Below are 19,072 nucleotides of genomic sequence, written 5' to 3' on the forward strand. Positions count from 1 at the left end.
AACAAGCGTTGCATAGCCACTACAAAAAAAATACACTTCCATGATGATACGTGTTTGTCACAGTAGGTCACGTTTTTTGTCATGCATGTACATCCATGACAAATTTATGACAGAATCAAGATAGTCATACCTGTGCTGTCGTAGAAGTGTTCCATGACATTACTAAAATTATCATCACAGAAGTGCCCACTTCCATGAAGATAAATCGCGCGTCACAGAAGTGCTTTCGTCAAGGATGACCGACACATGGCATCCACCGTAACGGAATGCCGTTAAGCTATCGGGTCGGGTTTTGGATCCGATAACCCGTTAACAGCCCCGACCAATGGGGATTTTCCATGTGTAAAATCATCATTGGCTGGAGGAAACACGTGTCGGCTCATCGTCGGGACAGATGTCATCCACTAATTGGACAGAAGGCGCCTATGATACATTGACACGTGGCACGGCCCAATAGAGGCCCATTCCTGTGAAAAGGCCGGCCCGTTTGACTTGGTCAAAAGGTGGCGGGCCGGCCCATGGAAAGCCTGTTAATGGCATGTTCGCATATAGCCCATTTACAGCCCGCTAACCCAAGGCCCGTTACGCCCTATCCTAATTAGGCCCAGTAGCATCATCTGGGCCATCCAATATGATTCCAACCCGTTTTCACTTCTGGCCCATGTATGGCCCATGACGTCTTTCGGCCCATATGAGGCCCTATGTAACTCTTGTCCTATACGGCCCGTGGTGAAACTGGCTCGTAATGAATAGTGTATCACTTTACACCCATTAACGGCCCATGGTGAAACTGGCCCGTAATGAACAGTGTATCACTTTATACCCATTAACGACCCGTTATTCCATTAGGCCGTCTCCAGCCCATGTTATCTTTCGGCCTTCTCAGAGCCCATTTATTCTTGGGCTCATTTCCAGCATTCGTTTACTTACGGCCCGTTACTGTCATTTTCTGCTTGTGGGCCAAATTCAGCCCGTGGTTACAGTCGACCCGTTTGTGGTCCGTTAATACGTTGGGCCGTTTTCATAGCGTCATCAAATACAACCTATTAACGATGGCCCGTTATGGTCGGCCCATGAACGGACGATTCCAACTCTAGCCCGTTTACGGCCAGAATGCGGTCTGTTTGGCCCATATAAGGCCCATTGATGATACGGCCCGTAGAAGGCCCATTGATGATACGACCCGTAGAAGGCCCACTGTTTCTATGTCTCGTAGAAGGCCCACTGTTTATATGTCCCGTAGAAGGCCCACTATTTCTACGGCCCGTAGGAGGCCCAGTGTCACTACAGTAAATATTAGCCCATGGTTATTGTGGCCTAGTTTTAAAAAATAGGTTATTGCAGCCACTAGCAAACCACAGAAAAAGAACTGCACTGACTACAAGCAGACAAATAAACAAGATAACAAGGAAATAAATAAGCAAGCAACTTACACTAGGCTATCATGGCTATTACACATATTACATCCACTGGGCATCAAAGTTCGCCACTAGTGCAAATATAGGGAACACAGCAGCATATAAACGCCGCAGCAAAACAAGTCCAGAACTGAAACCACTTCAGAAGAGCTCAAGAAACAATATCCTGGGTACCCATAATGCTGGCAAGATGCTTAGCAAGCTTATTAACTTTCTCTGGTTTGGCGCTTAAGTCCTCAAGCGCTTGTTGTTGCACCAGAAAGTATGCATCTGAATTCTGTAGGGACTTCCTCAGTCCTTCGGCTTCCTGTCGCATAACATTTGATTGATGCCTTTCAACTTGAAGTTGAGAGTCACGAAGCCGAACTGATTCAGGCAATGAGTTCGAAGAGCTGGTGCCAGCAGTGGTAGCCAGTAACTCGAACACTACATCAAGACATGACTTTGGGGTTGTCTCAGTGTGTTCAATATAGTTTTTATCAGCTTTCTTGGAGACCAACAGGGATGTCTCACTATCTTGAACCTTATCTGCATTACTTCCTTTACCATTGCATAACAGGGTACTCTTCTCCAATATTTTATCCGCGTTCTAAAAGAGAAACAAACAAACAAATCTCAGGTTTACAATGTAGTATATGAAACTCATTTTGGTAAACCAGTTCAGTAGTAAGGTGGACAGGATAACAGCATGAAACAAACATATATCTATGTAGTATGGTCACTGTATGGTCTATATCATTCTAGTTTATGTTGCCAAATCAAGATAGATATAGTTCGAATCATACCTATTTAAGACAAAGCAACATAGACAGAATATAAGTGTGGGAAACTACACAGCAATAACAACACTTGTAACGTGCATGGCATGAGAACATAACTGTTTATTCAATTGAAACTGAAATCAACATAGAGCAAGTTACAACAACAAACAACCAAACACGTTGAAGAAACAGGTTTAAAACATACATGTTGCGCCATTGGAGTTTCAATTGCATCCTTCAAATTTGAAATTAGTTGGTATCAATAAATACAGTGGTGCAAGAGCAAAGTAGTATGAACCATAGCTACGGAACCTGACCTGAGAACAATTCTTCTTTTGCTTTAAGCGTGGACTTCGGGTTCGGAGTGGCGGTCCTCGTGATTTGGGCGCTGCAGTTGCCTTACTAATTGCTCGTGTTTGGGTGCTCTGTGGCGGAGACGGTGTTGTGTCAATGGGAACTAGGTGTCTATCTGCTGGGGTTGGGGTTAGAAGGGGTGTAGCTGGTTCTCTGTCCAACTGGGTAGGGGTACAATCTGCATGAGTGTGGGTTATGTGTGGTGGGGCTGGTTCTTGGGCAAGTACAACGGTGGTTCTATCTGCATCGACAGGTAGCACGATCTTTTCTGAAGACCGTGTTTTTACTCCCACAGATACTGCCATCACTCATTCCAATTGAAATGGCTGATAAACAAGAAAAGTAATTGAATGTACAAACATTGTAAGATAGACAAGTGCAATGGATAGTAGGGAAGAAAACAGGGCATGAAATAATACACATTTATGTTGTCTAAGCAAACAGAATAGCAGGACATAATTTCACATATATGATGGCTAATTAAACAGGATAGCATGACACAATTTCACATGTATGATGGCTAACTAAACAAGATAGAATGACATACTTCAAAATATGATGACTATGTAAACAGGATGACATGATATAACTATACGATGTGTCTATTAAAGTGGTTGGCATGCCATAAATCACAAACATGTCGTCGATGGAAACATGATGGCATGATATAATTCACGAATAGAATGACATAATTTAAATATGATGACTATGTAAACAGGATGAGATGATATAACTATATTATGTCTTTAGAAAATGGGTTGGCATGCCATAATTCAGATACATGCTGTCTATGTAAACATCATGGCATGACATAATTCAAATATATGATTTATATACTAAGGAAGTGAGCAGAGGGCAATCGCATATATGATGTGTCAACTAAGGAGATGGCATTCAATATTGTGTATATGATGTAAAAACTAAGCATTGCAATACAGCATATGCATTATATGAGTAATATAACCCTGCCAAGTTTGAGCATACACCTCAGGGGGATAATAGGATTTGTCATCTGCCTCTGAATCCTCCTATGCAGAGTTATCTATAACCAGCAAGATATCTGCTTCAGCAGGTAGCATTGTCTGCTCTGAAGACCTTGTTTTCACTCCAGATTTCTCCATCACCAATTCAAATGGTTGATGCATAGGAAGAGCAGTTGAATATACAAACATTGTCGACAAAAGCAATGAGAAATACAAAAAAGGACGGCATGATACAATTCACATATATGACGCTTGCCTAAACAGCATGGCATTGCATAATTCACAAACATAATGCCTTGCAGCAAGATAACATTGCATAATTCACATATATAATGTCTTGCAACAAGATGGCATTGCATAATTCACATATATGGTAATTAGACACTAAACAGGTGGCATTCACACAAAGCATGTCTAAACTAAGCAAATGACATAACAATGCAAGATACCATACGCACGATATGAGCAACATAACCCTGCCAAGTTAGGGCATGCACCTCGGGGGAAATATGACTGGTCATTTGTCTCTGAATCCTCCTCTGAGGAGCTATCGGTAACCAGCAAGACATGCGCTTCGTCAGATAGCATTGTCTGCTCTAAAGACCTTGTTTCCACTCTAGATTTTTCCATGACCGTGCCAAATGGCTGATGCACAGGAAGAGCAATTGAATGTACTAAAATTGTTGACAAATTTAACACGTAATAAAAAATGATGGCATGATATAATTCACATATAAGATGACTGGCTAACCAGGGTGGCATTGCAAAATTCACATATATGATGCCTGGCTAGACAAGATGGCATTGCATGATTCACATATACGATAAAGAAACTAAACAAATGGCATTGACACAAAGCATGTCTAAACTAAGCAGATGACATCTTTAATGTATATAGTAAGCAATGCAAGGCACCATATGCATGATATTACCAACATCAGCATGCCAAGTTAGAGCGAAGACCTCATGGGTTAAATAGGAGTGGTCTTCTCCTTCTGAATCCCCCTCATAACAGTTATCTTCCTCTTGATTACGATCTGAAATGGGTGGAGGGGGGCTGCCTTTGCGCCCACCATGGAACGACGTCTGCATGAAATTATATTGCCACGCAAGTCATCTCTTTTGCTCTACATGATCAGTTCCATTGTGTACAATAACTGGCATGCATAGGAATAAAACATAGTGAGATTATGTAAGGAGTGCATGCACAAATCCAGAGTGATGGTAGCAAACTGTGGATAGACCCAAAACCAATGATAGCAGGCAGATAATAGCTTTAGTTAAAAATACAGATAATGGCTCCTGGAGAGATCCGGACTCGGGTAAGTAACAAGTAATTTACTTTCACATGCTTGCTTTGCATATTGAATGCCTTACCCGCTGCTATCTTCTTCATCGCATCAATCTCCTGGAGGGCCTTTTGGGCTTCATCCTTGGCACTCTGTGCACTCTCGAGGGCCATGGCAAGCTCGGACTCTCGCGTCTTCAAGTCAAGCTCCAACGCCTCATGCTTCGTCATGAGAGCGTGGAGCTCTTGCTGCACCTCGCCCACCCGGTCCTCTTGCTTTTCCCGCTCGGTGCGCTCCTGGGCCGCTTTGTTTTCGGCCTCGGACAACGCTTGCTTTAGGGTTGCCACTTCGGTCATGGCCCCTGGCAAATTCATGATGATCCTTTTATTTCGCAATTGCATCTTTTTTTATATACATCTATAGACTAGGTATTACTTACCTTTGTCCTCCTCGAGCTGCCTCTTAGCAAGGCCGAGCTCTTTCTGGGCCCCCTTGAGGTCCTGCTTCAGTACGGCGACCTCTGTAGTCAGTGCGGCAGAGGTCAGCAGCGAAGCCTGCATACGCATATAGACATACTTATATTAGACTCCTGCAGATATTATTTGATCCTCTATTCGACTTTTCTTTGTGAACACCAAACAGAGCATCAGGGGCTACTGTCTATGCGGTAATATTTTTCCTACATTTTGAACACTTACCTCAAAGCCTGTTAGAAGGCTGGCACAGGCTTCAGTCAGTCTGCTCTTGGCGGACTGAACCTTCTTGATCACCGCACTCATAATAGTGTGAAGCGCTCCTAGCAGGTTGTCTGGTGCCTCTGGATGGACAGAAGTCACCGGCCCAGGCGTCTTGCCCCTTTTGGGAGGAGGCCGCCTGCCCGAGTCCGGAACCACTGGAGGTTCCGACGCGGTGTTCGGCTGAGGGCCGAACTTGGAGCCCTCGGGAGCCTTGCCCCATCTGCTCCCGAAGGCCGGAAGGCCGCCTTGAGGCACCTCCGGGACTGTCTCCCTTCGACCCGGTGCCTCTTGAGACAATACCTCAGCGTTGTCCATAGGGCAAGGGGAGGTGGCGGTCGGAAGTGGGTCGCTATCCATATCCGACGAGTCCAGGGAGCCGTCCGATGAGGATACGTCGATACAGGCTCGGGCGGTCTGCATAATCATAATTCGGTGTTAGGAGAAGCAGTGCGACAAAGGTATGCTATGAGTTACTCTGGTCCTGAGCAGCCACTCGTCTTCGCCTTCGGCGGCGGTGGATGAGTAATCCGGAAGGAGAGTACTTCCCTTCTTGGACCCTTCGGCCTCCCTAGTTGGGGCGGCCTTTCTTTTCTTGTCTCCCCCGGCTGGAGGGGGAGCATCTTCATCTTCCTCCTTGTCTTCAGGGGAGGAGTGCGTCGCGGAGTTATCAGATGATGAGTCCGATACCACCTGCGCCGGGAACTCTTTCGGGTTCCCGTGGCCTTCTTCTTGGTCTTCTCCAGCACCTTATAAGGAGCCGGAGTCAGCATCTCCGTCAGGAGATCGTCCGCGGTGTCTTCGGGCAGGGGGGCCGGACAGTTGATCTGCTCCGAGGCCTTCACCCAGTCCTGTTAAAGGCATGGGAACTCAGACCCCGCACAGGGTTATGCTATGGAAAGTAAATATCCTACCACATGTACAGAACTTATCGGATTCGCAGGGTGCTTCGCGCTTAGCCTGCGGTCCTCGGTGAGAGAGGGAGGGACCTCGGCGCCCTTGAATAGCACCCTCCAGACGTCTTTGTGCATCATGTCGAAGAGCTTGATTAGAGTCTGGTGCCGGGCCGGGTCGAACTCCCACAAGTTGAAATCCCGTTGTTGACATGGGAGGATCCGGCGGATGAGCATGACCTGGACTATGTTGACAAGCTTGAGCTTCTTGTTTGCCATATTCCGGATACATTTCTGGAGTCCGTCCAGCTCCATCGATGAACCCCAGGACAGGCCCTTCTCTTTCCAGGAGGTGAGCCGCATGGGGATTCCGGATTGAAACTCGGGGGCCACCACCCAGTTGGTGTCGCGCGGCTCGGTGATGTAGAACCACGCCGATTGCCACCCCTTTATGGTCTCCACAAAGGAGCCTTCAAGACATATAACATTGGGCATCTTGCCCACCATGGCTCCGCCGCATTCCGCTTGTTGGCCTCCCACCACCTTCGGCTTGATATTGAAGGTCTTCAGCCATAGGCCGAAGTGGGGCCGGATGCGAAGGAAAGCCTCACACACGACGATGAATGCCGAAATGTTTGAGGCATGGTTCACAAGCATCAAGTGATTCATAATCAAGTCATTCCAAAAGCCCATCAGCATGGAGTTTCTTCATGCGCTTTACACCAATATGACCTAAACAGGAGTGCCACAAATAAGTTGCACTATCATTATTAAACTTATATCTTTTGGCTTCAATACTATGAATATGTGTATCACTACAATCAAGATTTAGTAAAAATATACCACTCATTAAGGGTGCATGACCATAAAAGATATTACTCATATAAATAGAACAACCATTATTCTATGATTTAAATGAATAATCGTCTCGCATCAAACAAGATCCAGATATAATGTTTATTCTTAACATTGGGCACCAAATAGCAATTATTTAGGTCTAAAACTAATCCTGAAGGTAGATGTAGAGGTAGAGTGTCGATGGCGATCACTCGACTTTGGAACCATTTCCCACGCGCATCGTCACCTCGTCCTTAGCCAATCTTCGCTTAATACATGGCCCCTGTTTCGAGTTTCAAATATTAGCAGCAGAACCAGTATCAAATACTCAGGCGCTACTGCAAGCATTAGTAAGGTACACATCAATAACATGTATATCAAATATACCTTTCACTTTTCCATCCTTCTTTTCCGCCAAATACATGGGGCAATTCCGCTTCCAGTGACCAGTACCTTTTCAGTAGAAGCACTCAGTCTCAGGGATAGGTCCAGACTTTGGCTTCTTCACTTGAGCAGCAACTTGCTTGCCATTTTTCTTGAAGTTCCCTTTCTTCCCTTTGCCCTTCTTCTTGAAACTGGTGGTCTTGTTCACCATCAACACTTGATGCTCCTTCTTGATTTCTACCTTCGCAACCTTTAGCGTTGCGAAGAGCTCTGGAATTCTCTTATCCATCCCTTGCATAATATAGTTGATCACGAAGCTTTTGTAGCTTGGTGGCAGTGATTGAAGAACTATGTCAATGACACTATCAACCGGAAGATTAACTCCCAGCTGAGTCAAGTGATTGTGGTACCCAAACATTCTGAGTATGTGTTCATTGATAGAACTATTCTCCTCCATTTTGCAGCTGTAGAACTTATTGTAGACTTAATATCTCTCAATCCGGGCATTTTCTTGAAATATTAAATTCAACTCCTAGAACATCTCATACGCTCCATGATGTTCAAAACATCGTTGAAGTCCCGGTTCTAAGCTGTAAAGCATGGCCCACTGAACTATCGAGTAGTCATCTGCTTTGCTCTGCCAGGTGTTCATAACATCTGGAGTTGCTCCTGCGGCGGGTTTGGGACCTAGCGGTGCTTCCAGGACGTAATTCCTCTATGCAGCAATGAGGATAATCCTCAAGTTACGGACCCAGTCTGTGTAGTTGCTACCATCATCTTTCAACTTAGCTTTCTCTAGGAACGCATTAAAATTCAACAGAATAACAACACAAGCCATTTATCTACAATAACATAGACATGCAAAATACTATTAGGTACAAAGTTCATGATAAATTAAAGTTCAATTAATCATATTACTTAAGAACTCCCACTTAGATAGACATCCCTCTAATCATCTAAGTGATCACGTGATCCATATCAACTAAACCATGTCCGATCATCACGTGAGATGGAGTAGTTTTGGATGGTGAACATCACTATGTTGATCATATCTACTATATGATTCACGCTCGACCTTTCGTTCTCAGTGTTCCGAGGCCATATCTGCATATGCTAGGCTCGACAAGTTTAACCCGAGTATTATGCGTGTGCAAAACTTGCTTGCACCCATTGTATGTGAACGTAGAGCTTATCACACCCGATCATCACGTGGTGTCTCAGGATGACGAACTGTAGCAACGGTGCATACTCAGGGAGAACACTTGTACCTTGAAATTTAGTGAGAGATCATCTTATAATGCTACCGCCATACTAAGCAAAATAAGATGCATAAAGGATAAACATCACATGCAATCAAATATGTGATATGATATGGACATCATCATCTTGTGCCTTTGGTCTCCATCTCCAAATCATCGTCATGATCACCATCGTCACTGGCTTGACACCTTGTCCATCGAAGCATTGTTGTTGTCTCACCAACTATTGCTTCTGTGACTATTGCTAACGCTTAGTGATAAAGTAAAGCAATTACATGGCGATTGCATTTCATACAATAAAGCGACAACCATAAGGCTCCTGCCAGTTGCCGATAACTTTTACAAAACACGATCATCTCATACAACAATTTATATATCATCACGTCTTGACCATATCACATCACAGCAAGCCCTGCAAAAACAAGTTAGACGTCCTCTACTTTGTTGTTGCAAGTTTTACGTGGCTGCTATGGGCTTCTAGCAAGAACCGTTCTTACCTACGCATCAAAACCACAAAGTGGTATAGTGATTGCTTTTTGATCTTCAGAAAGAACCCTATTCATTGAATCCGATTCAACTAAAGTTGGAGAAACTGACACCCGCCAGCCACCTGTGTGCAAAGCACGTCAGTAGAACCAGTCTCATGAACGCAGCAATGTAATGTCGGTCCGGGCCGCTTCATCCAACAATATCGCCGAATCAAGAAACAAGTAGTGACAGCAAGCAATATGTATTTACCCACGCATACAACTCCTTTGTGTTCTGCTCGTGCAAATAACATCTACTCATAGACCTGGCTCGGATGCCACTGTTGGGGAACGTAGTATTTCAAAAAAATTACCTACGATCACGCAAGATCTATCTAGGAGAAGCATAGCAACGAGCGGGGAGAGTTTATCCACGTACCTCATAGACCGAAAGTGGAAGCGTTTAGTAACACGGTTGATGTAGTCGAATGTCTTCACGATCCAACCGATCAAGTACCGAATGCACGGCACCTCCACGATCTGCACACGTTCAGCTCGGTGACGTCCCTCGAGCTCTAGATCCAGCTGAGGCCGAGGGAGAGTTTCGTCAGCACAATGGCGTGGTGACGGTGAGGATGAAGTTACTGGCGCAGGGCTTCGCCTAAGCACTACGACAACATTACCGAGGTGGAAATCTGTGGAGGGGGACACCGCACACGGCTAAGAAATCAACTTGTGTGTCTATGGGGTGCCCCCTCCCCCGTATATAAAGGAGTGGAGGAGGGGGCCGGCCGGCCTCATGGGGTGCGCCCCAAGGGGGGAATCCTACTCCTACTAGGAGTAGGTTCCCCCCTTTCCTAGTCCAACTAGGAGGGGAAGGAAAGGGAAGATGGAGAGAAGGAAAGGGGGCGGCCCCCTTCCCAATTCGGATTGGGCTTGGGGGGCGCACCCCTCCACTTGGCCGCCTCCTCCTCTCTTCCACTAAAGCCCATGAAGGCCCATTAACCCCCCGGGGGGTTCCGGTAACCCCCCGATACTCCGAAAAATGCCCGAACCTATCTGAAACCTTTTCGATGTCCAAACATAACCTTCCAATATATCAATCTTCATGTCTCGACCATTTCGAGACTCCTCGTCATGTATGTGATCACATCCGGGACACCGAACAACGTTTGATACATCAAATCACATAACTCACAATACATATCGTCATCGAACGTTAAATGTGCGGATCCTACTGGTTCGAGAACCATGTAGACATGACCGAGACTCATCTCCGGTCAATAAACTATAGCAGAACCTGGATGCTCATATTGGTTCCTACATATTCTACGAAGATCTTTATCGGTCAAACCGCATAACAATATACGTTGTTCCCTTTGTCATTGGTATGTTACTTGCCCGAGATTCAATCGTCGGTATCGTCATACCTAATTCAATCTCATTACTGGCAAGTATCTTTACTCATTCCATAATGCATCATCCCGCAACTAACTCATTAGTTACATTGCTTGCAAGGCTTATAGTGATGTGCATTACCAAGAGGGCCCAGAGATACCTCTCCGGCAATCGGAGTGACAAATCCTAATCTCGATCTATGCCAACTCAACAAACACCATCAGAGACACCTGTAGAGCATCTTTATAATCACACAATTATGTTGTGATGTTTGATAGCACACTAAGTGTTCCTCCGGTATTTGGGAGTTGCAAAATCTCAGTCATAGGAACATGTATAAGTCATGAAGAAGGCAATAACAATAAACTAAATGATCATAGTGCTAAGCTAACGGAGGGGTCATGTCAATCACATCATTCTCTAATGATGTGATCACGTACATCAAATGACAACTCATGTCTATGGCTTGGAAACTTAACCATCTTCGATTAACGAGCTAGTCAAGTAGAGGCGTACTAGTGGCACTCTGTTTGTCTATGTATGCACACATGTACTAAGTTTCTGGTTAATTCAATTCTAGCATGAATAATAAATATTTATCATGATAAAAGGAAATATAAATAACAACTTTATTATTGCCTCTAGGGCATATTTCCTTCACACTCCATCTTCCTCCTCTCTCCCTCTCTCTCTCACACACACCACACACACATGGTTTTTTTGCAACAATATACCACTTCTCGAATCTTGAAACCAACCAAATTCCTCCCTTATCTCATCAAAACCGCCAAAGGAATATATTTCGAGTGAAACATAACATATTTTTAGTGATATACGTATTTCAAAACTAGACTTTTTTCTATCAAATTCGTGAATATGTATTAATCTACTTTGAACGTGTGGCAACACATTGGCACATTGCTAGTTATTACAACTGTATAATTTTTTGGACACCAGACAAACGGTGGAGAACATATACGAAGAGAAGAGGCGCATGCGCGCAGTCGATCTCTTGTTGTCTCGCACACATGAGAGTTACATAAAGGCACCGTAAACGAAATAAACCCTAAAATCCTAGGCGCACGATTGCTACATGCGCGGGTACCGGGTACGTGGTGGAGTGCACCTTTGTAGGAATAGTCAGCTCGTGTGATAATTTGATCCGTAGGAGTTGATGATCGGGACCACAGGTGAACCACCTAGAGGCGGTGGCGCGCCAGTCGCCACTGATCGAGTAGCCACGTTTAAAATATCATTTTTTAGCGGGGTAAGAGTTTCGTTTTTCAATGGTGTGTTATACTAGTTTTTAGAACGATTGGTATGGAGCAAAAATGGAATTCATAACTACTACCTCCGTCCTGGTTTACTAGTCCCCATCGTATTTTGGGTCAAAGTTTGTCCACGAATTTTACTTGTAAAATGTGAATGGGAAAATGAGATTTTGTTATACCCAAACAAAAAAGGACCGGAGGGAGTGATTGCTCTGACACGGACATGACCTCTCATAGCGCAGGCATTGAACCGACGCGCCGGCCAAGAGGGCCCCACTCGCTGCAGGCCAGGCTGAACACGCCTCCTCGCCGCATGCAACCAGCTTCAGACTGCCCCGCCTGCCTCCATTGAATACGCGCGTGTGCCGGCAACACGTCCTTCCGTGAGCCAGATGGCATTTTAGAACACAACGCCAGCTCGCTCCTCTCGTCCCCCCGCTATTTAAATGAGGCCAGACGCTTGGCAAGAACCGCACCACACCGCCGCTCCCCATATCCTCCTTGCACCATTTTCTCCACACTCTCCATAGCATCCGGTGACTAGGAAGACGAGTTCTTCGGTAAAAAAGCCGGCTGGGTGCCCCGACGAGCTAGGTAACTCGCTGCCCCACCTTCCTCCCTGCCCTAGGCCGTCAGTACCATGGGCGAGGCTGCACGCGGCAAGCGGAGGAGCAAGCCGCTGGTCCAAGCTGGCCCCTAGTGCATCAACTCGATGCTCCAAGCCTCCTCGTAGAGGAGTGGCCAGTTGTTGCACGCCGGCATACAGGGGACCACGGCGTCCAGTGCACCGTGGTTGGCCCCTAGTGCATCAACTCGATGCTCCAAGCCTCCTCGTAGAGGAGTGGCCAGTTGTTGCACGCCGGCATACAGGGGACCACGGCGTCCAGTGCACCGTGGTTGGCTGCGCCATCCGATGCAAACGTTGGTGGAACCATGGCATGCTAGCGAAGGTGGCCAACACAGCTACGGCCACCGCTGACACCTAGGAATAGTAGACCACGGGAGCCGCCACTGCTCCGAACCCACGAATGCTACGACCACCGTGTCACCGGCAGACACTCGGTATGTTGCCTGGTTTGGCTCAAAACATCATGGACCCCAGCCGCGACCAGCATTAGAAATTATACCTGCTTCCAGAAGTTATTCACATTTAGTCAAAAAATGTCCAAAAATATAATTAATTATGTATGGTCTTGACTTGTTGTGCTCGCACTTGTAGTAGGAACTAGAGATTTCTCTCTATTTATAACTCTGCTCACATTTTTTTGGCTTTGAAGTGAATCATGGGTGTGGACATTATCTATGAATGTGCAGATATCTGTGAACATGAGTTTGATGTGGAAGTTGAACTTGGAATGTTGGGCTTGCGTGTGAACTATACCATGTCCAATGCTTTGTCGGTTATTGTTTGGAAAGTAATTGTTGTTATTACATGACCCAATTTTTTTTATTTTGTGCCACATCAGTAGATGCACGGACATCACAACAGGCATGCTGACTGGATAAACATTTCAACCTAGCTATTATGAAGGAAAATTTGTATTGACAACAGTTTTAGATAGCAGGAGACGCCTAGCCTGCTCTACCTCTGATAGCTTTTTTTGGCTTCTTCCATCTCTTCTTTGGCTTGGGTGAAGAGAGCATTTCATTGATCTTTTCGCTTCTTCAGGAACTCAGCTACATTCTCAAGGGTTGTTGCACGCTTTCTTTCAGCCTTTACAAGAGCCACGAGAACACGAACAGTTGGTGACTCTGCCTAGCTTGTGTGTAATCCAACATCATCTGGGAATTTGCACCTTGTGTCTAATCCAACATCATTAGGGAACGGGCACCTTGTGTGTAATCCAGCCTCATTTTGGAAACATGATCTCGAGGTTGACCATACTTCCCTCCTCGCAGGAACTCCATACTGACATGAAGTTACTTCTTTATCAATAGCCAGAGCAATCCAGATCCATTTAGTAGAAGCCAGATAAACAGGACTTGGAGAAGTGAATTCAAAAGGAGAAATATAAAGATAGACTCTAAGGTGAGAACACCAACTTCCTACATCAAGCTAAAACAAAAGCATTAGGATGATTAAGACTCTTCTTATTACGCATCGAAGAACACGAGGCTAAGAGAAATATAAACTACAACATATACACATCGAAGAACATGAGGCTAAACGAAAGTAATTGAAAGGGTGTTACTTACCAAAGCTTGTTTTACAGGTTCGGTGCAGCTCCTCTTTAACTTGCCACATTCCTTGAAGATGTCCCCAGTATTCCGTGTTTGGTCTTCATTGCTCCTATACATGTTCACACTCCTAGTTTTAAAATCTCAACATGGCAAAAAAATATAGTAATACTCACGCATCTTATGGGCAACATCAAAGCACTCATCTGCCATGTTAGAGCATCTCCAACAGAAGCGCAATGTGCAGTGCATTAAAAAAGCATTTACATTGCCGGAATAGCCAGTTTTTGCGGGCCGCGGAGTGCTGGCTCCAGCGGCCGCTGCAAAAAATTGCACGCACACCCTGCTCCAGCAGACGCGCTATATTTTTTCTCCTTTCTACTCTGACACGATACACATTCGACTCCGAGTCGATACTGGCACAGATAGATACATAGAAAGTTCTCAGCATAGATATAGCATAGATAGATAAAAAATACATAGTTCAACTACTCCTCATCGTCCGACTCCGCCTCGGTGATGTCCTCCTGTGACGTATCAATGTAGGCGTGATTATACCGATCATCGTCGGAGTACCAGGGCGACGTTGCTCCTAGATTGATGTTGAAATGAGCGGCCGCCTTCCGCATATGCCTGTCCTCGCGATAGGTGGCTCGCTCCACCCTCCTCTTCTCCCTCTCCGCCCTCCTTTGCGCATAGAACTCGCGCTCATTGATGATGTCCTGCGGGAAGCATTGGCACCACAACTCCATTGCTTCCTCATCCATCTCAGCAATGCCGAGATGGTACTCCCGCCTTCGGTTGTCGCGACGATCCTCGTCGGTGATATGCCGCGGGGGAGGCACGAGCTCCCACACCCGCTCTCGCGTGGGCACATTGGGGAAGTTCATGTCCCTACGAGGCCGCCGGAGGAGCCACGCCGCTGTGTCGTACGTGCGGGCGGCCTCGTGGGCGGTGTCGAAAGTGTCGAGGCCGAGGTGCATCTCGCGGAATCGGATCTCGGTGGAGAAGCCGCCGGAGGGGCGCACGCGGACGCTGTGGTAGCCCCAAGTTTCCTGGTGGCGCGGCGGTAGCGAGGCGAGAAAGAGCAGGGTGAGAGCAGTGGCGAGGCACAGAGCGGTGGGAGGGCGTTGGAATTTATAAAGCGCGCCAGATGCCGCGCACCAAAACTAGCGCACGCTCAGCCACTTTTTACCGCGCTCGCGTTATCCTTTCCCGACGTCCCTGCTATCTCTACTCTTATATATATTATATTATATATTATATATTTTTATTTATATCTACTCTTCTTCTTATAAAATACAGAGTTGGTGATGATGGTGTGCTTGCCATCCTGGAATATAGGTCGTCCGATTTATATCTGATGGATAGGAAGGAAACTATGGCAATTTTGCAAAAAGATATCCACACCCCTCTCCACATTTGCAAATAAGGCCTTCCCTCGTTCATCCTTTTCTCCCACAAGATAAACTACTCATAGAAATACATCTTGATGTTCCATGCAACGCATGGTCATCTTGCTAGTTCTAAAAAACTTTCCATCATTTGCCACACTACTAGTTGCAGATGAAGAACCTATCCAAGGACAACGCAATACAGGAGCAACGCACAATTACAAGGTGATATTCTGTTGGACAATGCAAGCTATAACCAATTAATTTTACTGGAACAATAGCAATCAGGAAACTTAAAGGGTAGGTATGAACAAAATTGGAACTGCACATGTACTACTAAGATACTCAATATACACATTACCAATCGAGGAGGGGTACGGTGGTCGCGGCGGCCTCTATGCATCATGGTTGACAATAGGAGTCATTTCATTGTCCATGACGGTGGTGCTTCTGCGCTTGTCGTCGGCTTTTGGGAAGCAGATCCGAGATCATGGAAGACGATGCCGGGGAAGAGGCTCCGTGTACGACGATAACAGTGGACCGGGTCCAGTGCGGCGTACGACATCGTCGATGAGGCAGATGCGCTGCGGTGGACGAGCGCGCCGATGTAGAAGGGGAGGAGCACGAAGGCTGCGGTGCCATGGAGAAGTCTATTTTACAGTGGGGATAGAAAATGGTGAGTATTCAGGTGTACTACTCTGGGTGCCGGGGTGGGGTTGGCTGGGTAGGGTGAACCTGAAGTTACCAAAACAGCCCCCTACCCACGAGCAGCTGATGTCGCTTGAATCTACGTCGGTTTTTCCCCAAAGAGGAAGGGATGATGCAGCACAGCGGCGGTAGGTATTTCCCTCAGATGTGAAACCAAGGTTATCAAACCAGTAGGAGAACCAAGCAACACAACGTAAACAGCACCTGCACACGAATAACAACTTCTCGCAACCCGACGTGTTAAAGGGGTTGTCAATCCCTTCCGGGGTACGATGCCTCAAGATAGGCAAACATGTGTGAGGTAAATTTGTAGTAGATTGATAGATCAAACACGAAATAAAATAAATAAGAATAAATTGTAGCAAGGTATTTTTGGGTTTTTGGATTAATAGATCTGAAAATAAATGCAAAGGAAAAGTAGATTGCAAAGGCAAATAAATGAGAAAGAGACCCGGGGCCCGTAGGTTTCACTAGTGGCTTCTGTCGAGAAAAATAGCAAATTGTGGGTGAAAAAATTACTGTTGGGCAATGATAGAACTTCAAATACTCATGAAAATATATAGACAATGATCATTACATAGGCATCATGTCCAAGATTAGTAGACTGACTCCTGCCTGCATCTACTACTATTACTCCACACATCGACTGCTATCCAGCATGCATCTAGTGTATTAAGTTCATGGAGAAACAGAGTAATGCAATAAGAACGATGACATGATGTAGACAAGATCTATCCATGTCGAAATAGACCACATCGTTTTATCCTTAGTAGCAACGATGCATACGTGTCGGCTCCCTTTCTGTCACTGGGATCAAGCACCGCAAGATCGAACCCACTACAAAGCACCTCTTCCCATTGCAAGATAAATAGATCAAGTTGGCCAAACAAAACCCAAATATCGGAGAAGAAATACGAGGCTAAAGCAATCGATCCCAACAAACACAAATAGATCAAAGAAACTCAAATACTTTCATGGATATAAAATAGATCAAAGAAACTCAAATACTTTCATGGATATAAAAAGATAGATCTGATCATAAACTCAAAGTTCATCGATCCCAACAAACACATCGCAAAAAGGGTTACATCATATGGATCTCCAAGAGACCATTGTATTGAGAATTAAGATAGAGAGAGAGAGAGAGAGGAAGCCATATAGCTAATAACTACGGACCCGAAGGTCTATAAAGAACTACTCACACATCATTGGAGAGGCACCAATAGAGGTGGTGAACCCCATCCAAGATGGTGTCTAGATTGGATCTGGTGGTTCTGGACTCTGCGGCGGCTGGATGAATATTTTGTCGACTCCCCAAGGGTTTTGGGAATATTTGGGTATTTATAGAGCAAAGAGGCGGTCCCGGGGGCACCCGAGGTGGGCACAACCAACCAGGGCGGGCCTGGGCCTCCTGGCGCGTCCTTGTGGGTTGTGCTCCCCTCGGGGCGCCCACCAGATGCAGCCAGGGCCCATTACATTCCTTCTGGTCCATAAAAAATCTTCGTAAAGTTTCGTGGCATTTGGACTCCTTTTGATATTGAGTTTCTGCGATGTAAAAAACATAGAAAAAACAGCAACTAGCACTTGGCACTATGTCAATAGGTTAGTGTAAAAATGATATAAAATGATTATAAAACATCCAAGATTGATAATATAACAGGATGGAACAAGCAAAAATTATAGATACGTTGGAGACGTATCAACATCCCCAAGCTTAACTCCTACTTGTCCTCGAGTAGGTAAGTGTTAAAAACAAAAAAAATTGATGTGGAATGCTGCCTAATATGCCATATCATATTCTTTTCTTTATAGCATAGCCGTTTGGACTTTTATATTGTTCAAAGCAATAGTCTAGTTTTGACATGATAATTTAGATACTCAAGCATATCAACAAGCACCATGTCTTTCAAAATATCAACGCTAAAATAAGCTATCCCTAGCCCATTGTGCTCGGTCATTGATCCATTCATGAAACACACTCGCATATTAGCTACACCCAATACTTAAGTACAATCATATTGGCTCCTAGTTGGTGCTTTTATAAGAGAAGACGGAGACTCAATTTCAAAAATAAAAATTGCGTAAAGTAAAGGAAAGGCCCTTCACAGAGGGAAGTAGGGATTTGTAGCGATGCGAGAGCTCAAAGCGAAAAACTTAGAGATAAAAACATTTTGGGAGGTGTATCCATCCCACCAACGAAAACGACTTAGAGTTCCCAACACTTTCCATGCTTAGATATATCATAGGCGGTTCCCAAACAGAAAATAAAGTTTATTCCTTTTTCCACCATACTTTCACTTTCCATGGCTTGCCGTATCCACGGTTGTCCTCCGTACCAACACTTCCTAAGGAATTTATTGTTTGACAACATAAAGTAAATTAATTTTTCATTTCGGGACTGGGCATCCCTAATACTTTTGCCTTACTCTCATGCAATGACAAGTGAATAAACCCTCATCTTGAGAATAACACATCTAGCATGGAAAATATTAGCCACCCCTCACCACTCCGCGAGCGAAACGAACACACAAAAGAGAAGTTTATTTTAGTTTTGAAAATAAGAGATGGCACATGCAAATTTGCTTAGAACAGCAAAAGAATACCGCATATAGGTAGATATAGTGGACTCATGTGGCAAAACTTGGTTAAAGGTTTTTGGATGCACAAGTAGAGATCATACTTAGTGCAAAATGAAGGCTAGCAAAAGATTGAGAAGCGACTAACCAAGAAACGAATAATCTCAT

This window comes from Triticum dicoccoides, chromosome 3A, assembly GCF_002162155.2.
Source record: "Triticum dicoccoides isolate Atlit2015 ecotype Zavitan chromosome 3A, WEW_v2.0, whole genome shotgun sequence".
NCBI classification, from domain to species: domain Eukaryota; kingdom Viridiplantae; phylum Streptophyta; class Magnoliopsida; order Poales; family Poaceae; genus Triticum; species Triticum dicoccoides.